At 42.3% G+C, this 7,183-nt stretch overlaps 1 pseudogene; it reads right to left on the bottom strand.

Moving 5' to 3' along the window:
• Positions 1 to 6,303: 6,303 nt before the first annotated feature.
• LOC133386294 (5S ribosomal RNA) lies at positions 6,304 to 6,422 on the bottom strand (annotated as a pseudogene).
• Between the last annotated feature and the right edge of the window lie 761 nt (positions 6,423 to 7,183).

Here is a 7,183-nt window from a genome sequence, read left to right as displayed (position 1 = left end):
GATGTCATGATGCAACATAATAAGGATACCATTTGCCCACCTGCAGGTGCAGCCAGAGCAGAATCTGACAGCTCAGGGCTTGGAAGGAATGGCAGGTCAGGAGGCGGAGTCAGGGTGGAATAAGGTAGGTTTGGGGTGGAGCCAAAGGACAGAGCCAGAGTGGAACTTTGTGAAGTAGCATGCAGCCCCTGGCATCTTGGTGGGGGAGAGGGGGAAGCAGCACAAAATCTTTCTCAGGCTAGCTCTGAGCTCTACTGTCATCTCAGACCCCAATACTGATTACCTGCCAGAATGTGGTGTTACTGGTTGGACTAGAACAATGATGACCAGTTAGCAACCGTACTGAACATGGTGCAGGGCATCCTTTAGAAGCAGGATAGGCAAAGAGACATTGTCCTGCCTCTTTACCAGTATAATGCAGCAGCTTTTTCTATGCAGTTGAGTCATAGCAAATAAGTTGGATAGAAATGCCTAAATTTTGCAAACTGGATTAAGTAACTCTGTATTAAAGTCTCAGAACCTCTGTTCTTCACTTAATTAGGAATTAATGGGAATATTACAGAGTAATCAGTGTGGGGATTACATACAAGTCATGTCCAGATTGTATTATGCTTAATGCCCTCAAAGTTCAATATCTGACAATTTATCTTCTTTCGTTTGGAGACATGGCCATCTCATTGCATCTATCCTCCACTTTTTAATAGTTAGAACCTTGATGTTATGGTTCCAGTTCTTCTGAGTGTCAAAGAATGGCATTGTATTCTTATTTTTAATAGTAAAAATATATGCATTTTACTTTTGTTGGGTTTCTAGCCCATCTTATCAAAAGGGCTTGAGGTGAATGATGTTTCGAAATCTAAAAAGTCAGCGCTCAGTGACTTTTTTCCAGATTTGGAGAATGTGATCTTCAGTTGGAACTGATGAGATCTTTCTTTTGTGTAGATCCTTTTGATGCATAGTCATTACAAAGTATAAATGGTCCTTTCTTGGCTAGGACAGCAACTCCTTTCATTCATCTTCCTGACACTTCCGATTCAAAGCCATGTGGCATGTGAAGCAAAACCACTTGCCAAGAGGGCCCCATTAGAACTGAAATTTGGCTAGATGTGTTTTTGTCCTGGGAAATAAGCTTATATTATATATCTTGGAAAATGTAAACATCTAACTTAAACAGAATGCTTTGTGGAAGGATCATTGGCTAGAAATTGTGTTGTCCCATCCTTCATACTCACTTTTGATATCTTTAAAGGGTTGGCTCAGTTCTTGATCTCTATGCAAGCCAGGTCTCTTTTGGGACCTGATTCTGAGGCTTGTGAAGTTTTTGTACTATGGCTTTTATAACATGGGAAATGTTGGGAAATGCTGCATAAGGTTGTCCCCCTGCTGTATCTTGGAACAACAGGGCAGAAGCCAGCTGCTTCTGACCAGGATATCTGGACTTTGGTTATGTGACCCAGGGGTATAGTTGTCCAGGGGGATCTTATACCACTTTTGGGGGGCCAGATCCCAGCACAGTCCAGTCTTCAGTGCCCTACGAGCCAATCAGTATGAATGGGGAGCATGTTAGCCACTGAGAAGAGTCCCAATGAGTGTCAACTGCAAGCAAGCCTTTATTGGTTCCTACTTCAAAAAGCCAAGTTGTGGAGAATGAGAATTCCGTAACTGCAGAAGAAGAGACAGTGAATCCTGATGATAGCATCCCATCTACATCACTAAGCATGGTAGCAGCAGGAGATAAATGCATAGACACTGAATTCAGTAATTCAAGTAATATCTCTGACAGTGAGAAAGCACATTCAAATGATGACAGCAATTGAGAAGCAGAAAGCAGTATTCAAGCATGGCCATATTATGTTATAATCTTAGAAGGCTGCATAATCTCAGAGGGGGGCATGGCTGTGACTATCATGAAGGATCCCTGCATTTCTGAATTTGCCACTACACTACTGGGTATGTCTTGATGTCACTTGACAAAGGATGCTTATCAGTCAGCTTCATAAGCTTCTTTTGTTTTCTTAGGCTGTAGTCATAGATAGACAGACACAGACAGACAGACAGACAGACAGACAGACAGACACACACACACACACACTCACACACACACACACACACACACACACACACACACACACACACACCTTCCAAGCCTTAATATGTCTCTGGTCTCATATTGCCAAGGTGTTTTACCAGTACACAGGATGATAACCAGCCTTCTTTGTAAGGTGGGGCTACCACATTTCTGAGTAAGGTTTCAAATAAATTAATGGAAGATCAATGATTTTCTCATAATAATCCAAAATTTATATAACCCTGTCACCAAATCCAAATCTCTGTGTATATCTTAGTGTTTACGTATGTGTCTTGAATAAGAACAGTTATTTTTAGTTCAGAAGTTTTTAATTATTTCCTTAAATAAATAGTAATAACCTCCTTGAGGACCCTTCCATATTCAGAGTAATATTATCCAAAAGGGTATCCTCTCTACCCAGGATCAATGATGAAGGTGACTGTGATTCTGAAAAATCCTCAAGCCAAGGAAAATTTGGGGTGAGCAGATGTGACTGGTGTTTCATGCGGTACCACTTTTAGGGGCACCAACCACCACTGTTGTTGTGTCTTTAACTAGGCATTTTACCAATCTGAAATGGACTTCGACAATAAACAAAGAAATAGACAAACAGACAGACAGATAGATAGTCTGCTTAGTTAGGTGGCCTAATCTAACCCCTTTGTCTAAGCATAGGCTTTCTCCCATCCCTGTTTCATTGTGCTGGCAGGAAGCTTTTATTATTGAGAGAGCTGACATGAACCGAGTGAGCTGACTCACCTCTTCAAGGGAAACCACCAGAGGTGGCTGGTGGTTCCATGTCAGTGAAACAGTAGAATCCACTTCAGGTTTTTAATCCAATTTTCAAGGAGCTGTCCAAGGTGTTTTGCGCCTTGCACCTTGGACAGCTCCTTGAAAGTTCAAACTAAAACTCGGAGCAGATTCCACTACCTCACTGACATGGAGCTACCAGCCAGCATTGGAGAGGCACATTCAGGTGTGTTCAGATGAAGAGTCAAACTGCACCTGGATGCTGGGCCATGAATGCAAAACCTTGCCCCCTCAAGCATGTGGACTCTCCTTCAGATTTTTGTGTGTTTAGTGCAAAGGTCTAATGGGAGGTTTCTAAGTGCATTCTGTAGAATGCACTTAGAAACCTCTCTGCAATTGGAAACCCTGATAAGACAGGGATAAGATTGTGGGAAGGTTTCTATGTTCCATAAAAAAACACTTATAAACCCCTTTCAGACCTTCACACTGAATGCACAAAGGTCTGAAGAGGAGGCCATGTGCATCTTAAGTATTCAGATGTGGGTGTAGAGCAGGACACAGACTGCAATTCTCAGCGCACCTTCTTGAAAATAAGATCATAAGTACTCTGCTGAACTGGTTTGCCACATGGCTATCTAGCCTAGCATCCAGCAGTGACTTCAGACTGACAGTGGCCAGGAAGCACACAAGCAAGACCTGTAGGTGATAAACTTCCTCCATTATTTATCCCTCCACCTGGTGTTCAAGGGTGTGCTACCTCTGGACATGGAGGTTCCAAGGCCAATAGCTGTTGACTGGATACACTGATTCTCCATGAATATGTCTAATCTTTTTTTAAAAGCAGTGAATTCCATAGTTTAATTATGCATCCCAATAATACACCACTTAGTCATGAACATCACTGCATCTGCTGAAAGCACAAAGGCACTTAACAAAGAAAATAAGTATTGTCCCATTTTTAAATATACATACATGGAATTCCAGGATTTGTTTAAAAATTACCATACAAAGTATATTGAAGTATTGAATGTCATCAATAGTTTTGAGTTTGGGACTAATTACTTATTCAGCAAAGCTGCCAAAAGCAGTACTCTGCTCACTTTTTAAAAACATATCCCGAGATAGATGTATTTAGCCCAGGAAAGGTTGAGGGAAAACAATACAGACAACCAGTTTGTTGTGCATGCGGAAAGTGTGTGAGAGTGAGTGAGAGGGACAGGGAAATGCATGCATATCCATCATCTGTATGTGTATGGTGAGTGTACATGTGTGCTCTCTGTGTGTGCAAGAGAGTGTGGCCACCTTGTATATTTTCCCTGGTACCAGGGAATGCTGCCTGATGTTATTAGACAACAGCATCAGTGTGTGTGTGTGTGTGTGCGTGTGTGTGTGTGTGTGTGTGTGTGTGAGAGAGAGAGAGAGAGAGAGAGAGAGAGAGAGAGAATCAAAATTGCGTGATTGCCACAAACAGGACCAGCAGAAATAGCACTGATGTCCCAGGGTAAGCATGAGGTGGGGAGTAGCAACAATGGCTCTACTCTCTCTAATTTTGCACTATGCCATGCCCCCATGGCAGACATTGTGTGCTATGCCACACACCCCATGGTGGCCATTCTGTCTCAATTTGTCTTCATTTTTAATTCTTTATCACTCAAAGTAATAAACATCATATATAAAATGTTAAATATTTTGATTTTTATTATGTGTTTTTGATATTTATTATCAATTTTTTATTATCATTACAAATTCATCAGAGAAGGGAGAGGAGTGGGCAGAAGAGGGGCGTGGCTGTGAGGGTGCGCAGCATGACTCATGAAGGGACCCTGCACTTCTCAATTTGCCACTACACTACTCTGCATTACGCTGCTCAAGCAGCAGCCCTTTCCACTTGTTTTTCCCCTCTCTCCCAAGCTTACTGAGATCCACCTTGATCTAACCCACCTCCAGACTGTCCACCTGTAGATATTATCTCTGTTTACCTGCTGCTTGCCAATCACAGGTTCTGCCCAGGATGATTCAGCGAGCAGCAGAGCTTGGAAAAGTTACTTTTTTTGAACTACAACTCCCATCAGCCCAATGCAGTGGCCATGCTGGCTGGAGCTGATGGGAGTTGTAGTTCAAAAAAGTAACTTTTCCAAGCTCTGGCAAGCAGGAAGAATTGGTGCCCAGGTTACAGGCAACCTGTACGTTACAGGCAACCTGTACAGGAAGTTGCTTTACTTTTCCTGCTCTCAGACAAGAGACATGCTACCTCTCAGGTAAACAATGATGTTTGACTGACTTCTCATTTGTGACCCAGGGCAGCTCATTTGAGCAGGTTAACCCTATAATCTTCCAAACAAAGAGACAAGGAAGATATGCATCCCCATATAATACACAGCAATCCATATAAAAGTGTAGTCCATAGTAACAGTCCAGGATAGCAAAGTCCAATTCCTTCTCAGAAAAGTTAACGGTTTTCTTGCATTCGTGTAGTAATTGCTATGCTTGAGTGGCAGTGGTATTCCTAATTAATTTGCAAACCCATCCTTTTTTCTTACTTTGGTTTAAACTGTCCTAGAGTGAGCATATGGATACAGTCATTGGCTATTCAAACCAACTATCCTAAAGGGCTTCTACTGATTAATTCTTCTACAGGAAAATAGCTACAGCTGTTTAACTCTGCCGCAAGGTGAGATGATGCTTGTCCAGCATGCTGGAAGAGCAGTCACTGCAGTAAACAGATAAAATGGAAAGACGAAATAGATGACACAGGTGTTGAATAGCAAGGAGACAAATTAGCCTGAGCTCATTGAGCAAAAGGATGTCAGATCACAGAATCCTAAAATAAGAGTGATGATTATTTCTAAGTTCCATGTGACAGCAAGGGGCTGCATCTTTATAGGGCCACACAATCTGACAATTAACATCTGGGTTCAAACAGGGCTAGCTTAATTGTGATAGAGTGATAGAGCTGGATCTGGGGTCAAGTGTCACAATCTGCCTGTGGACTTGAGAAACTCATTGTCTCTCAGCTTCAGTTCCCCATCTGTCAAATAGGCATACTAACAGCAACAAGGTTGAAAGTAGTAAAGCCAGTAGCGGATGATATGGTGTGGTGACACTGTTCACCTGACATCTGGTCAGTCATGTGGCTGGTGCTTAGATTGCTGCCTCCTCCTCCTCCCTCTCTCCCTCTCCCTCCCAGTAAGCTGCAGTGATGCAATTGAGCAGAGGTCAGGTGAGCAATGCTTTCCCCCTCACACTGCCCACTGAGGCCACATCCATGGTAAACATTTAGAGCATTATGATACCACTTTAAAAGTCATGGCTTCTCCTAAAGAGTCCTGGAAACTGTAGTTTGTTAAGGGTGCTGAGAGTTGTTGTTGTCATATGCCTTCAAGTCGATTACGACTTACGGCAACCCTATGAATCTTTTTTTGATATATTCATAGGGTTTTCATGGTAAGAGGTATTCAGAGATAGTTTACCATTGCCTTCCTCTAAGCGTACGGCACCTGGTATTCCCAGGGGGTCTCCCATCCAAGTACTAACCAGGCCTGACCCTGCTTAGCTTCCGAGACCAGATGAGATTGGGCGTGTTTAGGGTAGGATGGCAATAGCCTGAGAGTTGTTAGGAGATACTTATTGCCCCCACAGAGCTACAGTTCCCAGAGTTCCTTGGAAAAAGGGATTGATTGTTAAACTACTCTGGGAACTGTAGGTCTCAGTCTTGGGTTGAGCAATCACACCATCCCATGTGTGTTTAGACAGTACATACAAAACTGGGCTTCTTTTTGACCAATTCAGAGCTGAGAAAGTAGCCTCTCAGTATAAGTGTTCATTGTTGTTATGGCTTTTGGGTAACCATCTTTTGTCAAACTGATTATTTGCAACTCAGGATGATCTCTAAATGGGAATTAATGGTTAGATTTTTCTTCTTCTTTGCCTATGGAAGGCGACACTCTCCATCTATTGGGAAGGCAGAGAAATGATATTTTTGCAGCTTGAGTTGGGGGAGACCAAGGAAAGGTGTGTATGTGTGTTACAGCATCCCTGCAGTTGGTCAGTGGGAATCTACTGCAAGATTGGTGGTTTTGCTGCCTGTTTTTAGGAGTCTATTTATTTATTTATATACCGCCCCATAGCCGAAGCTCTCTGGGCAGTTTACAATAACTAAAAACATTAAGAATATTACTTAGACAATTGTAACTAGATTACAAAGGCACCATGGGTCTCAAGTGCTAACTCACTGAAAGGAAACTGAACTTTATAGCAGTGCCACTGGACTTCTCACTGATTGTGAAAGTGGAGAGCAATTAATACCTATTCCCTAAACAAATTTCTTGTCTATTCATTGGCTGATATTGACTCTCAAGCCACTGA

This window comes from Rhineura floridana, chromosome 5 (assembly GCF_030035675.1).
Source record: "Rhineura floridana isolate rRhiFlo1 chromosome 5, rRhiFlo1.hap2, whole genome shotgun sequence".
NCBI lineage: Eukaryota > Metazoa > Chordata > Lepidosauria > Squamata > Rhineuridae > Rhineura > Rhineura floridana.
This window is presented reverse-complemented; position numbering and strand designations above follow the sequence as displayed.